Source organism: Cyprinus carpio, chromosome B9 (genome assembly GCF_018340385.1).
Source record: "Cyprinus carpio isolate SPL01 chromosome B9, ASM1834038v1, whole genome shotgun sequence".
NCBI lineage: Eukaryota > Metazoa > Chordata > Actinopteri > Cypriniformes > Cyprinidae > Cyprinus > Cyprinus carpio.
This window is the reverse complement of record NC_056605.1, coordinates 18074804-18095032: the sequence shown is the minus strand read 5'-3', so window position 1 is coordinate 18095032 and position 20229 is coordinate 18074804.

Below are 20229 nucleotides of genomic sequence, written 5' to 3'. Positions count from 1 at the left end.
AATGCTGTCTCATTCACTCATTTGTTATGATTGTATGAGCAACATTTTTGGATCATGAATCTTTTCAATACGCGTGGCTTTTTTGGTACAAGAATGAATTGCTCTTGTAGATATTACAATTCAGTTGCAGTTACTAGCAATATGGCTCTACTTTTGTTCTCTCTGTAATAATCCATCATGCTGTTCCTCTACCTCTTCTTCTCTCAGTGTAAACACACATAAATATATAACAGATAGTTTCTCGGGAGTTAGATCAGAGCCTGCATGCTCTCTTGTTCTTTTTAAAGTATGGCTCATTAGAGAAAAAATTATTTATTTGTTTTTTCCTCAAATGTTTACCGCATTAGTAAGCTAAACAATATGTTTAAATACATTTAAATTCATGCCAGGAAAGAAAAAGAAGGTTAAATGTTATTTTATATTTTTATTCTTAGATTTTCAAGTTGAATTAATTGAGGCCATAGTGCAAAATCTTACTTAAATGTAAAGTTTGAAATAGTTACTTTAAAATTATAGAAACACTTTTAGTGTGATGCTTTGAAAATTGTGCGAATTGTCAGTTTGAGATGAGCACAAACAAGGAACTAGAACACAACTGTGGCCTTTCATTACTTTTTTGCTTTCATCTGATACCTTTTGATGATAGAATCTGGAAAATGATCAGTCCTAAATGAATGAGGCTTTTGCACACAGGTTTTACTCTAGCTATTGGCAGGATGACACTGTTGCTGGTCTAGTTTCATTTATTTGAAAATAATTTATGAGGAATGGACATTAAATGGTGGTTTGCATTGCTTTACATCTTGCGTACTCTATTCTTTCATCCATTATTTGTCTCTAGTGAGCTCTCAGTATTAATTATGTATCTCAAATCTCATGCAGTCTCCGCTCCAGTAAATGTTCTTGGATTATATCAGCCATGATAATGCATGCAATCAACCTTCCTTCATATGCATTCAGTATTCCTCTCCAATTAAATGTGATTTATATGCAGATAAGACATGAGTATGTACTATAACTTGTCAGAGTAAAGTTACATAGTATTTCATTTGATTTTTTTTTTTTTTGGATTATAGTGCCTCTGCAGCACAGTAAGAATAGAACAGAAATGTAATACAACAGTGGCTCCATTTGAATGTTAATCCTGAAGCTTTCCTCTGAATATTTTAAACCCCCAACCCCAAAAATAGGGTTGTTTTTTTCCCAACCACATACCAGTTTTAATGTTGTTCTTTCTTGAACTGGTGCTCCCATGTTCCTTTCCATTATATTTTAGTGCTTCTGAATGCATGTGATACAGTTATATACAGTTTGCTGATTTGGTGATTAAGAAACATTTCCTATGTTAAAAACAGTTGTATTGCATACAACTGTTGGATAAACAGAAAGTTCAAAAGAACAGCATTTAAGTAGAAACCTTTTGAATTTTAAATGCCTTTATTGACACAAAATTTAATACATCCTTGCAGAATATAAGTATTCATAAAAAATTAAATAAAAAAAACATACCTCAGATTTTTGTATGTAATTAATTGTATATTATTATATTCACTTTAAGTGATTGTTTGAAGTGTGATATAAATACATGTGTTGTAACTCCATGTGGGTGTCTGGAGAGAGAGAGATGCTGTTGTTTTAAAAACTATGCTTATGCAATATCTAAAGTATTTAGCATATGCCACTTCTGTGCTGCTCTCTCTTGATCTCTTTCACTGCACCAAATGCCCAGTGGGATGATTTTCAAAAAACATTTCATTTTTTATTTATTTATTTATTTTTTTTGCCAGTTTAACTTCATGAACCTTAAGAGGGTGTTAAAATTAAAATAAACTAAAAGAGGGATAGAGTTTTATCCCGATGCCACATCATAGAACGTTCTCCTTAGTGTTAGATTACCAAAACATCCTTTGAACCTTTGGAACTTTTTTGAAAAGAAGAGCATCCCGTGTACCATTCCAAATTATTTAATCTCTATCCGTGTTAAAACCTCAATCCATCCTGGAATCCACAGTATGTTACTCTGAAGTTCTTAAACTGTGATATGGTAGCATTAGCATGTCCCTTCAAGGCTCTCACTGAAACACGGAGATTGAAAGCAAAGCATCAGCAAAAGTAAAACATACTTTCCTGCATTTCTTATCCAATCATGAACCAAATGCTGGCCAACCTTGTGACATTTCCATGAGCCAGCTGGGGGCAAAGCCTGTGCCCCACCATCTGGGCTGATGGGATGGAAGCGGCCCAACCGTCATTGTCTTGTAACAGCAGACATGTTTCCCTGATGTGATATTAACCAGAAGCTCACAGGACAATAACCTCAGGCATTTCCTCACTCTGTCCAACATAACAGGTTAACGATGGTCTAGCCCCAGAACTATTGTCAAGACTCACTATTTTTGACTAGAAAATGTAGGAATCAGTGGCAGATGTGGAATTAAATCACTTCAAATAAAAATATGATATATAGGTCCATCAACCACTTCTTCAAAAATGGTCAGGTTGGCATTGTGTGCCATTGGCGACATTTTTACTACAGATTTTTAGCGCCCTGATCTTTGGTCAGTGGTTCATGTCTCTTCTACATGCTGCTCTGTATATTTTCTTTTCTACCTTGTGCTTTGATGCTTGATGTTGCCTTCTAGCTGTTATTTTCATTCCTAGGTTTTCATGCTCAGTGTTTATTGAAGAAAAGGCTGATCTTGCCATCAAAAAGGTTTGTGCTTCATAACAGAAGACCGTATTGAAATCTGCCCCGTATCCTTGAGCTACTTGATCTTTCTGTGTTGCAAGCCTCCTCATTCCATTCATTTCTCTTCAGAACATCTTTAGAAGCATGTCAGTATACTCATTTAATCTCATATGCCAAATTCATCAGCTCCATTTCAAAAATACATCTTTTCAACATCCTTTTCATCATGTTCTGCATTATGACGGAGTTATGATTTCTAATCATCTTTTGTCTTAGATTCCAAACACAGCGCACCTACCTGATACATCTGATTTTGTTCTGGCACAGGTAGTGGTGAGAAGCAGAAGTCTTTTTGCTGGGAGACAGAAAGCAATTTGTTGGCATTATTGAGTCGGATCTCTTTGTAGAGCAATGTTTGTTTTGGTGAAGTGCAGGCTGCCTAATTAGGGACCGAGTGATGCCAGTCTCCCGTACAGCACCGCGCATGCAGAGGCCACGAAATAACAGCTGTTCAAAAGCTATTAGGAGGAAGTGCTGACCAATAATGCTGAAAAAGGATAGCTGGCAGAGTAGCCAACAAGAAACATGTCTCACAGCCAAGGAAAGTGGGGAAATTGACACAAAACATTCATCAAAATCTATTCAAGTTACAAAAATACCATGTTTTAATCTATTTAGCAATGTTGGACATTATGTTCATCTACAACAAAAAAAAATATGGGCCATCTGGCAAGCCGAGAAAGTCCAATCGAAAATTCATTTAGTAATGAATTATCCTGAGATTTTCGCAGTAAGGCCAGGCATATTCAGAGGCATCAGGCCTATTCAAACTGATGCACCCCCACAGATTTTTGATCCAAATGGATTTCAAATGCAACTTCCAAAAGACAAGACAAAAAAAAAAAAAAAAAAAAAATCTTTCTACATTTGATGATTAAGTTCCACAATTATTGTAGGTGCAAAATTAATAGTGACCCAAAGATGTTGCCTTTTGGTGAATTTTGTAGTTTTGAAGCCAAAATATGTTATTTAGTTTATGTGATTCTTTCAGAGATTTTGTGTGGGGGTAGTTGGGGGGAATCTATCCAAAATGTTACAAAAAATAACATAATCTGACAAGATAACTTAATATTTTTAGCATTTAAATATTGAAATATATATTATAACTGAGTATGTCAAAGACTGAACTGATGCAGGACCATATGTTCTTTATAAACTGATGCATGTTCTTTATATCCGGAATAGCAGCAATAAAGATGGTAATGTATGTTCTTAATTCAGTTCATAATTCAAAAGTATATAATTGGCTCTGAAGACGTTGCAGTAAGTATTATGGTAAAAGGTTAGGTTACTTTATTTTAAGGTGTCATTGTTACAGTGTAATTATACAATTAATTATCGAGTATTATTAATTAACTACATGTACTCACTATCTGGTTAGGGTTAGGATTGTGGTTTGGCTTAGGGTTACTTGCATGTAATTATGCATAATTTATTGTTATTATAATAGTAAGTACATGTAACATGTAACAAGGACAGGGTAAAATAAAGTGTTGCCAGAAGTTAAAATAGTTATATTTTTCTCATGAATCACAAAAAAAAGTCATCTTGCATCTATGCATTCCTAGATGAAAATGCAGGATGATCACTAGCAGTCACGTTCAGTTCATTATAAAAATGTATTTGAATCCATCCCCCATGCACACTTTAAAATTACAGTTCTAGACTATCATGACTCACAGTCTCAGGCAGAAGTGCCAGATCTGTCACTGAAGCCCGCTCAAAAAAAAGTAGGTGCATGATACCCCTGGGAATATTCCATAGAAAACAACTATTAATTGTCTTATGAAGTTCACTTTATATCCAATTACAGATGAAAAATTGCACAAAAGATGTTAAAAAGCTTTTATATTTTCTTTTTGTAATATATTGTCATGTACATGGGGGTTAGGGAATTATTCAACCTATCTATGTATGTAAGAAAAAAAAATCCTCTCATGTGTAAAACACTGGGTCAGTCTGGCTGCCTTTAATTATGAGCAGTGGTGCACTCAGGGTGTAACATGCTGTTTTACATCCTTTGCTTGAGTCTCATCAACAGCTTGGGTGATGCTAAAAATTAACTTGGCTGGGTTTCCTGGTGGGTGACCTTCTCTCGATCAATTTAGCAGTTGTCTTGGCAATGGGGTCCCTATAGTTTTCTGGCAAATATGCACATAATTAGCATGAACCTCTTTGATTTTAAGTGGAGATGGCTGTATGACTGGCTACCAGGGTTTTTCACATAATATGCAGTGCATTGAGCTCTTTGGGCTGTGCTGTGTCAGTGTCTTGCTGATATGATTTTTTTTCTATAAGCTGTATTAAAAGGATGATTAAAGGAAAAAGCTGAAGAGCATAATGGATAGCAGTTATCATTGACTTTGAAATAAGGGTTAATGTTTCATAGGCCTGGGTACACTTTCTACTTAAAATCATTGGAGAGAATAATGTATCAAGGCATTGAGTGATGTTCCTATTAGGCTTCATGATGCATATCTGTCACAGAAAGAATTCATTCCCAATCTGCATGAGAAGGTCAAGTTCTCATATGGTTTGTCTTTGGAACAGTATTCTCATGCTAAGTGCTGGGCCAGCAAATCCTGTGTGCATGCAGAGCTACTGCTTTAGGACATTACTCACGTTTTTAAAGAGTGACCACACTCACCGCTAATGACAGTCTTCACACTACTGCTGAAAACAAAAACAGCTTAGAGCAGTTTGGGCCTGTTTTAGATGGGCGGCACTGTTCTCTTTCTGGCACAAGCTTGCACAAGCTGTTACTGGAATAAGACAATGTCTATTACTGGCACTGGCTGGTTAGGCTGGCTATTGCTGCAGGTAGACCATCTCAAACTGTGTAGCCATGCCAAAACCAGCATGAAAGTGGCCAAACCATAAAGCCCTCAAGGCCTTTTCACTTCAAGGCCTTTTCACTTCACCCAATAAAAAATAAAAGTAAATAAATAAATAAAATAAATCTGACTAACCAATGAGATTTTGGTCACATTTCCCAAGCCACTGCCACTGCATAATCCACATTGTTGGTGGCACTAAATTTGCTGACACCAGCAGTGGAGTCCTTCCCTGGTCACTTTGGAAAGTCTGCTAATAAAATATGTGCATATATATATGTGCATATAAAATTGATCCTTATAAAAATATTCCTGCAGTGGTGCTCTTTTACTCGTATAATGCACAAACTCTCTCTCTCTCTCTCTCTCTTTATGTTTTTGTGAAAAATTCAAAAAATTACACACACACTAAAAAAAAAAAAAAAAAACACACACACAAATATGTTTCTCAAAATGCAAATGTACTTTTCCCTGCATTTTGTGGACTAAATTCCCAAGATAATACAACATTCATTTTTAATTATCTTTGTAATATGCTGATATACCTCCTGTATTTTATATGATTCTACGTGGTGTTTTTCGCTATGTTCATTATTTATTTTTAATTATTTCAGTTATATTTGACAATTCATTTCGACTACACTTGTAAAATGTACACTACTGTTCAAAAGTTTGGGTTGGTAAGATTTTTTAAAATGTTTTTGCAGGAAGTCCCTTATGCTTATTTTATGAAATTTGTTTTCTATTTTAATATCTTTAAAAATGTAATGTATTTCTGTGATGGAAAGCTGAATTTTCAGCGGCCATTACTCCAGTCACATGATCCTTCAGAAATCATTCTAATATGCTGATTTGGGAGAAATTTCTTATTGTTAAAACATTGTGCTGTTTAATATTTTTGATAACTTTTTTTTCAGGATTCTTTGATTAACATAAAGTTTAAAAGAACAGCATTTATTTAAATGAGACATATTTTGTAACATTATGATTTAACTGTCACTTTTGATCAATTTAATCCATACTTGCTAAAGAAAAATATTAATTTCTTAAAAATAAATAAATAAATCTTACTGACCCCAAACCTTTGAACTGCGCTTTTCTTTTTAGCTGTTGTTTGATAGTATAGGTAAATTTGGCTCATATAATCTCAGTGATAGCCATGGCTGAGAGACAGTACTGGAGCTGATAGCTTTGTATTGTTCAACCTACATTTCAACTTGCTGAGACTGTAGAAAAAAACACTGAGCTCAGATAGTCTGTCAGTATAGCTTTCTCTAATCAGCTCACCAGACAGCAGTGTCAGTGTCAGTTGTAGGCTACCCTAAAACTAAACAAGCATTCAGTATTATTGGGAACCGAATACTGTCATACATCAGTTTTTAAAGCCTCAACAAATTTGCATTTTTAGCCTTAGCATTTTGCGCTGACCTCTTGATTACACTAAAGGTCAAAAGACATTTAGATGCAGTCAGACACTTTATGACATACTGGCAACCACAAGTGTCCTCGTTAATCTGCTGACAATTGTGAAATATAATTAATGCAGCTAGCATCTGTTTGGGCTGCAGTCTATGACAGTGGGAGTCGATGATGTTAAAGATGGATGGGTCGCTCTAGACCAATGCTGATAGAATCAGATATTGAGAGCTTTCATTTCCCAGCAAGTGTAGGAGTGAGAAAGCTATTTATGCTTATCATTGAGAGCAGGATAATACAATTACATTGAAACCAAATACATATTATCATCGAGGGCCTGTTTTTGACAATTAATCTTTTGCTAACACAACGACACAGACTGCAGAACAAAAACAAAAGCCACTTGATCTAAATGAAATTGGTTATTCTATGAGAAGAGAAATGATGAGAAATGAGAGCAAAGTTCAGGAGAGACACTGAATTACCAGCCAACATGTTAATCTAAGCAAAACTGCTAACTGAAAGAGCCTGATTTGAACTACAGTGTGTGCAATTCACTTGTACCATGTTCACGTGAAATTTGGAAGACTGAGTTTTTTTCTGGTTTTAACATAAACACACAAGCATTCAAGACATGCACACACTGAATAAACCATCAGAATGCTGTTAAAGGTGTTCACATGTTGAGCAAAATATAATATGTAATATGTGTAATATGGAAAATTCTTGGAGTAAACCATGATTAGCATACAGATTTTGCCCATATTGCACTCATTGTCTAAATACCTTTGCTGCCGTTCTGGTGGTTTGTTTAATGTATGCATGTCTGTTTGCCTTCAGAAGTCAAAAACAAAGAGAAACCACTCTTTGGAGATCTTTACCAATCTACGATGTAGCACTCACCTCAACTGATCTTTTTTCTCTGACTCTCTCATATGTTATGTTAGAAAGTCGGAGTCATTCTATTAAACCAGTACATTTGTATGGTTTGAGGAAATAAACAGATACACAGACTGATTCACTGATCTGACACTGTACTATCGTTTGGGTTTGGTCGCATAAATTAGGCCGTTTTGTTTTATTTGGAAGCGTGTAAAATTACCTTATTTGAATGCATGCTCAAACAAACTGTGGTGGTGTAATATGAATTACATTTCTCACAGCTAATGAGACTTTTTAATTATGATGTAGATAGAAATGAGAGGAATAGAGATCATAGTCAGGAAGAATGAATGGGTTAAATCATAAAGGGCTTGAATGGCGCTGTTAGAGCGTGTGACAGTGTGATCAGCATAATCCCTGAGGAGCTCTGATGTATTATGGCTGATATGTAATAGACACGCCAGGAGACACTAAGATGTATGAAAACAGCTTGATCCTCTTCATTTGGCTGTTAAATCAGTATTACAGGCATCTGTTCACATACATGATATGAGTGCAGTCAAGTCAGGTCACGCAGAGGGTTTTTGCAGTAATATGGAATGATATTTTACCTCATCCTCACTCAACCCTTGTTTCTTCATTGAGCTGGAAACATTGTTCAGCTCACTTCAGCCTGTCCTGGACAGCGTTTGAAACCGAATGGATTCCCTAAATGAACATAGCTCTCGACTCGCAGATGGCTGGAATGCAGTGATTATTGTAATCGCTTGGCGGCCGGTTTTCACTGTGTCCTCGCTTGCTCTACAGCAGATTAGAGTTTCTTGCTGTGCACTGGCGTGGAGACGTGGAACAATGGGGAGAGAGTCGGAGCCCAAGCAGATCTGCTCCCCAGCCTTACCCGGATCAGTGGCCTGTGAGTGCTGACACGCTCAGATCGCTGTACTCGTAATCTGCCACTCCACGCTGGAGGCACAGTAATCCTAAATGCAGCTCAACAAGCACACAGGGAGAGCCGGCGCCGCCACAGGCTTTCTCTAATAGATCTCATAAGTTTGTGCAGTTTTGATTCCTTTCCTTTCATCAATAGATTCAGATTAGGTCAATAATTTGCACTAAATTCCAAATCGACATGGATCAGCATGAGCGTCTCTTAGTTTTATGTAAATGACACTGATACTAGTGAGTTTGGGAGAGCGCTCTCAACACATTAATGAATTCCCTTACATGTCCAGTAAAAAAAAGGAGCAACTTTGGCATTACTATGCAGGATTTTCTTTGTCATCAAATCTTTCCATTTTGCGTATGACATATTGATGTTTACACCCTTTTTTTTTTTCCTCTGTCAGTGTCCTAGCTTCTAACCTTTGTATTCTTCGGTCATACAGGTACTGATTCTGTCATTGTCTTGTCTGGTAAAGCATGAGATTAAGTGTGTACTATTGATTCATTTTTTTTGTTCTTTGCATCATCAAATGACACAAACACTACTGTATCTGCAGACCCTATGGAAAAAGAAGTAGGCCTACATTTAAGGGGATAGTTGACCCAAAAATAAAAGTTCTGTTATTAATTACTCACCCTCATGTCGTTCCAAACCGTAAGACCGTTCATCTTCAGAACACAAATTAAGATAATTTTTATGAAATCCGAGAGCTTTCTGACCCTGCATAGACAGCAACACAACTACCATGTTCAAGGCCCAGAAACGTAGAAAGGACATCGTCAAAGGGGTCATGAACTGCCTTTGTTTTTATTTTGTACTGTTCTCTGAGGTCTACGTATAATGTCATCAAGATACATACATAAAAAATATTATAATTTAGAAGTAATAGGCTGTTTTCTGTCCTGTTTTTAGCACTCCTCATAAGAACGCTGTTTGAATAGGCGTGGCAGGAAGTAAATGCCCAGTACTATGATTAGCTAATAGTTGTGTATGTTTGTTAGCGTGCGTTCCTCATAGATGGACGCTGCTGTGATTTATGTTAAAAATGCATAAATAACTCAATACATATCAAACAATCTGTAAGAAGAGACAATGCAATGGTGACTACGTAATGAAAACAGTTACTCATGACTTGTGTGTCGGATCCTGTATAGTCGGCACAGCATCATCTTTTAGTTTCAATCTTTTTGTAAATCCCACATTGAATTGTGCCTTCTTTGTAAATGAATCCGCAGTAAAATAAAGTGAACAAAGGAGTGAGTTCTTACTGATGCAATCTGGATCTTCATTAAAAATAAAGTTAATTTACTCTTTCCTAATGCTGGGATCAGAAGGAAGGCAACGCAAACACTGTTTTTCTACAACTTGGCACTGCACAGCATATTATTGTCCTCAGAGCCCTCTTTATCATTTAGTTTTTGCATAGAGATGTGCGTTTGTTTCTCGTAAAGACTATATGCGTGAAACGGTGGGCGGGGCTAAAAAGGGAGCAATGTAGAGGGTGGTGCTTATCCACACTATTACATCATAGATTAGAACATTCCAAAAGCTGTCATTTTGTCAGACTACCTTTAAAATAAGCTGTTTTTACACTAACAAAGTTTTGAGCTCTGAAACTTGCAAAATGTTTTTATTGTATAATGAACAACAATTCGACGTATGCATGTGTTGTTGCTGACGTAAAACATGTTGAACATGCTGCGCATTGTTTACAAGCAGAAGAATGTACATGCATGCATCATGGTACTCTCATGAATGGCGATGAATGGGGATGCGAAGGAGAAGAATTGTTGAATAAAAGTTATTTTTGTTTTTATTGCACACACAAAGTATCCTTGTAGCTTCGTAAAATTACTGTTAAACCACTGATGTCACATGGAAAAATTTAACAATGTTCTTACTACATTTCTGGGCCTTGGAACCTTTCAGTTGCATTGCTGTCTATACAGGGTCAGAAAGCTCTCTAATTTCATAAAAAATAACTTTGTGTTCTGAAAATGAACAAAGGTCTTATGGGTTTGGAACGATATGAGGGTGAGTGATAACAGAATTAATAACAGAATTTTCATTTTGGCTGAACCCTTTAAGCATACTTTTAAAAAAAGTACCTATTATAGAAATAATATACTTAAGTGCATTAAGTAAAAACACCCTACTGTTGTACAATGTGTACACCATTGTGATCACTCTTCACAATAGAACAATTTGTTTCTTAATGTGTAAAACGTTTTTAATTAGCACCAAATTATAACTCAATGCACCTTTATCGCTTACTGTGTACAGAACCTATAATATCTATATTTCTAATAAATGCCAAATACATTTTTCAACATCATATGGAAAAAATACTCAAAACCCAAATTCTCATAAATGGATGAACTTTTATTACTTTCATCTGAGGAATTCATGCAAATTCAGATTTGAAAGGTCTAATTATGAATTTCCTAATTATTAACGTTTCATGGCAGCCTTCACGAAAGCAGTTTTGTTGTCTGCTTTTGTTGGTCTCATCACTGCTAATCTGCAAAGGTCAAGAGAGCTTGAACATCAAATTATGACGAAAAGATTCAGACACTGCAGTGACTTCACATATGTATGAAGGTCAAAAGTGGTTAACACTTAGCAGGAGGCTAATAGCTGAACATATGTCAACTAAATTTAAAAGGAGGGGTTATCTGGAGCATGCAGCATTTGTCTGTGATGCGTTCTGTGATTGAAATACTTAATGTCATTCATGTACAGAATGTATAGATCAGCCCCTGTGAACTTACAACAACCGATGACTATAATTTCATGATGTTCATAACTATCAATTTATTTAAGTACCCTTTTAAGCTTTTGACTCTGGCTTGTAACATTGGATGGCAAGCATTAAGTACGCCAGAATGTTTTTAAAATGGAAATGTCTTTGTGGAATGCAACACCGGTAGGGAGCTGACCAAGAAATCCCATGTGTAATTATTGATATTCACTTACCCTTTCATATCTCTTTCTTCCTGCCTCAAGGCCTTTGCTTGCAATGCAGAGTAATTCACATAATTTGGGGATCTGTAATAAAAACCGCAGTGAAGGATCTGAGCATCTCTAGCAGACTCCCAAGAGAAGGTTCAAAAAGAGTTTGGCGACATGCTAATTAAATCCATTTAGATATTAACTCATTGATTAAAAGTATGCGGTTGTCTTTAGTTCAGAATGGCGCATGTTGTGTTTTATAGTAGGTTTTAAAGTAATTATGCCCTGAAGCTATTGGAGGTCTAATTGAGGACACTTCATGTGGGACAAACAGCAACAAATTTAATTGACCTTGCAAAAGAATGTTTATTTTTATGGGCAAGATTTTTACTAAATGTTTTTGGAAATTTCTAGATTAATATGTATTTGTGATGAATTTTGTCAAATAGAATTTGTTTCACATTATATAAATAGGTGATTTATTTATCTGTGAACTTTACATAATAATATAGCACATAACCTTTTCCATCAAACAGTAAAGTCAAGACCCCTACTGAGTTTTAACCCTAATTATGACACTTTTACCAACGTACAGTGGTATATTTTGCTGTTACCATAGAGATAACCTTCAGCAGTTGCTTTCTTGACCCAGAAACCTGTTTTTCTCTCCATCTCATTTTTAAGCTTCTGACCATGAAGCCATTTTTTTTTTTTTTTTGTATAATTACAAAGATTATACAAAATCTAAAACATGTAGAACCATGTCAGTGCCAAACCTTTATGTGTACATTTGTTTAATTACTTATTTCAGCTTGGATCTGTACATTGATTTCTGTTTTTTTCTTCAGGTTCTCCTTCAAATCTACAGGTAGTAGAATATTGCAACTTCTGAATTTATTAAGAAAAAAGTTCACTTATTTATTCAAACTCTCAAAATGTTGCAGCTAGGTTTGATATGAACAAAAGGGGTGCATAAAGATGGATTTGCCACACAGTTCCACAATATCAGGATTATTTAAAGGTATCAGTATTAGTGAAGCGATCCATCTCACCTGTCTGATGGAAGATTATCTGAACGGAAAAGGATTCGTCTGAAGAAAATCTGTAAGTAGAGGGGTTTATTTTCACATGAGCTAATATGTGTCTGTTTTATATTTGTTGTGTTATCCAGACAGCTGTGATGGATCTCTGGTATCTCTTCTGCCTGCAGCCTCCTTTCAGAGTTCTTCACATTTCTCAGACAGTTGGGCTGCATACTTTGCCAAATTAAACAAAAAAGATGGTAAGTTTAAGTTTTCATTTGCATGTTAATTCACTCATATCTGTCAATTAGGAAGACAATGTAAATTACACTTGGGAAATTTAAGCCTTCTTAGTGTTAGCCATTTATTTACGAACCCTTGAGTACAGCAACCCTTCCTTGCCTGGAGTGTACATGCTATACTGATTATTTATTAATGTATTTGGGTTTATCATTCTTCGATATATAAATGCTGCTGAAAATAACAGACTTATTTAAAAATCATTAAAAAAAACCTTAACATTAGTGTACATGTTCATTTTTTTATTTTTTATATATATATATATATATATATATATATATATATATATATATATATATATATATATATATATATATATATATATATATATATATATATATATATATATATACAAATGTTGTACAATATTATATACAATTAAACTATATTTAATGTTTTATTCATTTTTGATCTGTTATTATCAAGGTAATGTATCAAGAATATTTTCATAATAATGCATCATCATCATCAGTATAAATACTGTGTCTAAACGTTTTGTTTAAAACCATATAAATAAATCATGGGGCAAAGAAAAGCTTACAAGATGCGACTCATTAAATATTTACTGCATTCATGTGAATTTAATTCATGCCCAAAATGACAAGAAAGAAAACATAACTCCAGAAAATTGCAGGTTTGAGATATTATTGAGCTTTCACTCTTGCCCTATCTGTGCATGTCCTCTGAGCTATTTATAGATGTGACCAACCTCTACCACTTGCATCTGTAACAAACTAAATGATTCCTCTCTCCAGGGGGTCTGTGTAAACGCTGCTTCTTTCAAGTCAGAGGTCCTCAGTTTAAAATTCTGCTCTGATCTTCTCCCGTGGTGTTCGCAGTGCTTGAGTAATGAACCTCTCTGCCTGTGTCAGACCAATTTCTCCATACAGTGAGCTTGAGGATTGTGGAGGCAGAAACGCATCTTTATATGGAGCACATGTGCTGGCAGCCCTCTCTGATCCAAAGTGAATGCTGTACATGTTAAGTGAGGTCAAGAGGTCGACGCTTCTTGGCTTGTTTTGGAGTGGAAGCTGTCTACTGATTGACAGCAGCTCACCCCTTGAATACAAAACCAACTGAAAGCCAAATTAAAATGCAGTTTTGATAGTTTCATATAGTTGCTTGAATGAAAGCCAGAGCCAATTTCTTCTCCCATACGTCTTGCTTTTCAGCAAGGACATTGTATGGCACTCAGAATCGAATAATGTTTTGATAAACGTTGACAGAGGTCTTACGGGTTCTCTAGGAGGAGGTGGGTGGAGCCCAGAGTCGACGGACAGGTCGCCCTGGCTGCAAGTTGACCTCCAGGACCGAATGGAGGTGACAGCGGTGGCCACACAAGGCCGTCACGGCAGCACGGATTGGATCAGCGCCTACATGCTCCTGTATAGTGACACCGGACGAATGTGGAAGCAGTACATGTTGGAGGACAATGTTGGGGTAGGTGTGCGTATTTTGGTACAATTTCACCCGGCTCATTTTGCAAAATTAACTGTCTGTGCATTATCCCACTTATTACATGGCTGCTTATCTTATAAATAAAGAAATGCAAATGAAAAATTGATTTTAGTCTAAATTATTGTATTATGTGAGAGGAAATAGACTGTCTGGGGCAATGGTAAATTATACAGTTTAGGGGTCATTATGCAAAATTATTACACGGTGCACTTGAATGCTCAGTTCTGATTGGTCAGTCATGGCATTCTGCAGTTGAATATTTTTTGTGTAATGATCGTTAAACTGTTTATTTCACCATTGTTCCTAACAACTAATTTCCTACAATGTGCTAGTTCAATGCTTCTGGTATTACTCTGCAGTCTCTTTCTTCTCACATAATTGGATCATTTCAGCTCAAATCAGTATTTCATGTCAATTTATTTATTTATTTGGTAAGTAATAAGTTGAGATAATGTACATTTACCCATCATTAGCGCAAAATAAACCCCTTTAGGGTTATACAAGAGCCTTTTGCTTTGTGTCGGAGTTCTGATCACCCTGTTTGGGTTCAATTTCCAAAGAGCATGAAAGTAACGTAATTATCCTTTTGACAGTCTTCTTTTGTGGCTGAATATTTACTGATTTAATTGATTACGCATCACCTATGCTGCTGCAGAGGAAAATGATTGTGTTGTTTTGAACATCTTTAGTGCAGCTTATTTCCATGCGCTGAAAAGTTCTGATCCCATTAACGGAACTCTGAATTCAGTTACTAACATACAAATTGCTGCTAGCAGTTTCTGAGATTCCTGAAATAGATCGTTCTAATGATGTTGCACCTGCCACAGCCTCTCAGTCATCACAGGTGTTTGAAGAGAGCTTGATGCTGAGCCGCCAACGCGTCTATTGTCTTTGTCCTCAGGCTTGGCCTCTACACTTATAATGTGTGTAAATGACGGAATTTTCATCGTCCCATATCGCTGCTGTGTAATTATATTCAAACGATGAGACCGCCGCTTTATTAAAGACATAATGACATTTTCAAAGTGTGTTTAATGAAAGGAGAAGATTACAGTTGAGTAAGATGTAATTAGCTTTTAATGTGGTGGAAATGTAGAATAAAGTTGATCAGAAGTGTAAGGGTAACACGCTCAGCAGTGTGAAGCGATGTGGTAATAATCTCTGCCTTTTTCAGGTCTGATTTGCTTGGTTTAGTTGAACTACAGACTTTTTTTTTCTTTTTTTAACATGAATTATGTCAGGAGTCTCTCTCAGTTTTATTAATATTCCACCATCACTTTTATTTGATACACAATGGGCTCATTATAAATCTCTGAATGTTTGACATGATATACAGTAAGAAATGGTTTATATTCGCTGTCATTCTGAGTCATGCTGTGCTGTCATGCATAAAGGATTGATTTAGTAATCTGTATATAAATGCTTCTGAGGTACCAGTCGATTGGATTTATTTATATTTTGTTTAAAAGAAAGTGTCAATCACCAGGTTTAGAAGATTGATCCTTGCCCTTTTATATAAAGATAAATCGATTCATCATAGAAAAGAAATTCCCACAATGTAATATAAATGTCATATATATTCCAATATGCGAGGTATTGGAAAATATACAGATATTTTCATCAGTTATAATTAACATTATGTAAGTTTAGACATCCTTGTAGTAGTGAGTTGCAACACCAGCATTTATGGCTACGCAATGATTAGCTTTAAATCTTATGTATTCAGTAAAATCTACATATTTTCAAACCAAAATAAATAAATGCTGTTCTTTTGAACTTTCTATTCATCAAAGAATCTTGGGGAAACAGTATCACAAAATCCACAATAATACCGTATATAAAGCAGCACAACAGATTTCAACATTAATAATAGTAAGAAATGTTTCTTGAGCAGCTTTTTAGTATATTATGAATTCTGAAGAATCATGTAAAATGAAGGACTGGAGTAATGGCTGCAAAATGTATAAAAAGAAAACAGATAATAATTTTTCACAGTATAATAGTATTACTGTATTTTTGATCAAACGTGCAACATTGGTAACCATTTTGAAAGAAGATACTTCTTTTAAAACCATAAAAAAGAACTTTTGAACAGTAATATATGTTTGATACTCCAGCTGCCTCAGCTTAATTTTTTCTCAAGTGTGATGACATAATATTCCCATAGTTTTTGCCATTGTTGTGAAAACCCATTATGCAAAGATGGTACATTAGGCTGATATTTTTCCCAGCAGCAACATTTAAAGGCAGAGCGAACAAATATTTCCATTCATCAGATCCTCTGCGCTCCTGTATTAGCATTCTTGAATGCATATTTGAAATGCAATGTAAGCCACTTTGTATAAAATGTATAAATATAATGTAAACATAAAACTGCATATCTGAATCCTCTGCTTTTTCTTTCTTTCTCTACTGACTAACTTTTCTTCAAGCTGTGAGAAGGCAACAGTAAAAAAAAATATATATATATATATTACATGGCCACCTTCACATTGTTAAGGTAAAAAGGTTTGGAAAAGAAGGTGTCTGCTAAATGAAAAGAATGGTTTGACAATAAAAAAGAATAAGAAGAAAAACACTCTTAATTTGTTGTCAAGACGGTGCTTTGTTTTAATGAGTGTTGCATCTGTATCTGCTAAGGAAAGCTGTCAAACTGTTTTGGCCAAAGAGGACGGCCCATCTGCAGAGCTTGTTTGCCTCCGCTTTATGTCAGAGAAGGTCTTCCTGTAGGAAGGTGTGAATGGGCTCCCCAAAGTGGCAGATAATTGCTCTCTCCAGTCTGCACTGCTGCTGCTGCTGAGTGTGTTGATGTGTAATATGGTGTGTGTTTGCTGTGAGACAGAGGAGATAGAGAGGAAGAAACAAGCATGTTTTTTTAAAAGCATTTATTGTCTTTAATCAATAACCAGTCAATAACAGTAAATTTTATGCTGTTGATTTTTGATTAAATGTTTGAGGCCCAACCAGCTCATGTCACGTAACGTCTTAATATTGTGGACCTGGTGAATTTGAAGACAGGCTAGCACTTCAAAAGCTGAAATAGCTGTTGACATCTATCTTGCTGGAGTTTCCCTGACACATTTCATTCTTTGTCTTCACCTTGTATTGCCGTCATCTCCTGGATTTGCCTACGTTGACAGAAAATTGCTGACTGCAGAAGCTTTGTGGGGGCCTCACCACGGTCATTTCTCTCGTCTTATAGCCTGTGGGCCTATGAGCTGTTGAGCTGTGTTCATGCCGTCCTTTGTCATTTTCTTTTCACATACAGTGTGTGTGTGAGAGAAGTGTGCTAGTGTCTCTGGGATGTGAGAAGGGTAGCCGGAGAATTTTTCTCTGTCTAGAATGACTGGAATCAAACCGGAAAATGTTAACAACATGACAGATGTTAAAACTGACAGTTATGTAGTCATGACATCCAGGTTACCTCTCTATGACTGATCATTTTGCTTTCAAACACTCTTTTTTCTTTTTATTTCCCTTTCTCTTTTTTCACAACTTCTTTCTTTGTTCCTTTTTCTTTTGTTCTCCTTTTCACGTTTTTTTTTTTTTTTTTTTTTTGCTTTGTGTCTAACATAAGAAATTTCAAGCTTGCATTCTCAACATGAATGTATAAAGCCTGCTTCACACCACACACAATGTTTTTATTTTGGTGGTCGCATTAACAGGTTACAGTATTCACACTGTGAGCATGAGTGGAGCAAGTGAATACTGTAACGTGTTAATATGGAGCCTAGCTGAAGTGGGTGTAAGTTGAGTGTTAGCACTGAGCCTATTTTTACCACGCATACATTTTGAACTATTGTGAAAACAATATGGTTTTTTCCTTATTACCTCGAATGAAATTTCATAACAATCAAATATAACAGTTATAACAGTTATAATCTTTTTTAATCAGTTTTACTAAACAGGGAAAATTAGTTTGAGAGGGCAATTTCAAAACAGTGCAGATGAGTGTGGAAATTTCTGCGGGTGATTTACTAACAATGTGCAAATTAAAGAGCACAGACACAACATCTCATTTACACATCAACCAACACAATATAGCCTATCCAGCGCAGCACAAATTAGTGTAGTCACAAATAAATAATAAAGAAATAAAGAAGCCACAGTACGCTGAAAAGAACTGGAGGCCAAAAAAAATGAAGGGTTGCAGGAAGGACTGCTATTGCGTGACTCCTAGTTAAGAGTTCCAAGTTTATTTCCTGGAGCAAATTAAAAATAACATGTGTTATTAATATGTGTGGAAAAAAAACTATCCCTTCTACCTAGGCTCTCTGTTCTCTGTGGTGCCTGCTCCTAGCAACAACAATTGCAGTCATTTCATGCGCAAAATAGTTTAAGACATGCTGTTTTGAGGCTTTAAATAATGGCGCAAATACCAGTAATTTGATGTTAGTAAAACACATTAAGTGACTCATTGGAATACTCTTCTCCTATAAATTTTGCATCTTAAAGGGAAACTCCTATAAATGCATATTCAATAAAGTCAGGTGCAAAAATAACTGTGTCCACGCCTTTTCAGTGCTAATTCTTCGCTGCATGTCTTTAGTAAATCCTGACAATACTATTTTAACAGCAAAAGACAGTTTGCGCTAACACAAAGCAGTTAGTAAAACTGGCCCTTAATGTGCAACTTCTAGTTATTATTATTATTATTTATGTGAATATTTGAACAGGATATGTGGTAAAACATGCCTAGTAGTCCTTAATCGGGAGGGACACACAACCTTTTTTAAACTGATAACACAGTTTTTTTATAAGGATGTACTCTGCTCAAGAGGGCAGATTTTGTGAAATCCTGGCAGTACTTTCAAGCAAATCATAGGATCAATACCACAAAGGTTTCACCTTACGACAGCAAAACTGTTGTTGTGCTTGAATAACTAGAAGGTTCAAAAGTGGCAGACTATGAAGTCTTTGAACTCATTAAGCTTTTATCATTGACACAATTCTGTTTTTGAACTAGTTATTTCCATTGCACTGAACTATCAAAAGCTACATAAAACAAACTATTAAATTATTCTACTATAAACTATTCTTATATGCGAGTGCATATACTCTTTTAAAGTCACTTGTAATATTTGCTCAATGTTTTTGTATGTTGCAATAAAATAATGTCTTATTATTCTAATTTCAGACCTTTCTCAGCAAAGATATGCTAATAATAATGAATATTTGTTTAATTAATCAGCATTTTATTTAATTATTTGATTTTATTTTTAGTTGATTGACAGCCCTAAATAACAGTCATTTTTGCTTTTCAGTTCATCTTTATTCATATGTCATTGAGAATGGGTAGCTAAATCAACTCATTTCTTTCTATGTCCCTATTTCTCTGGCTCCATCTCTCATCCATACCTCTGAGGTCTCACATTACACGGAGGCTTGAGCAGCCCCATAGGCAATCGATAGGAGGGCCCAAGGTTTCGTTAGATTAGCTTGCTTAAAGCATGAACCTGGCGGCCCATTTGGGTCCCATAAAGTATAATTGATGTAAAAGTCTGCGACTCATTCAGGCATAGCGGGCCAAAATCAGAATCGCAGATGAAGTTTGCTAAAAATCAGATTGTGCGTGAGTTCTCACTTGGCTCACAGTACACATGCTAGCAACAGCCCTACAGCTCTTAGACAATGATGAAATCGTCACTTGCCATGCCTTCGGATGCGTTTATA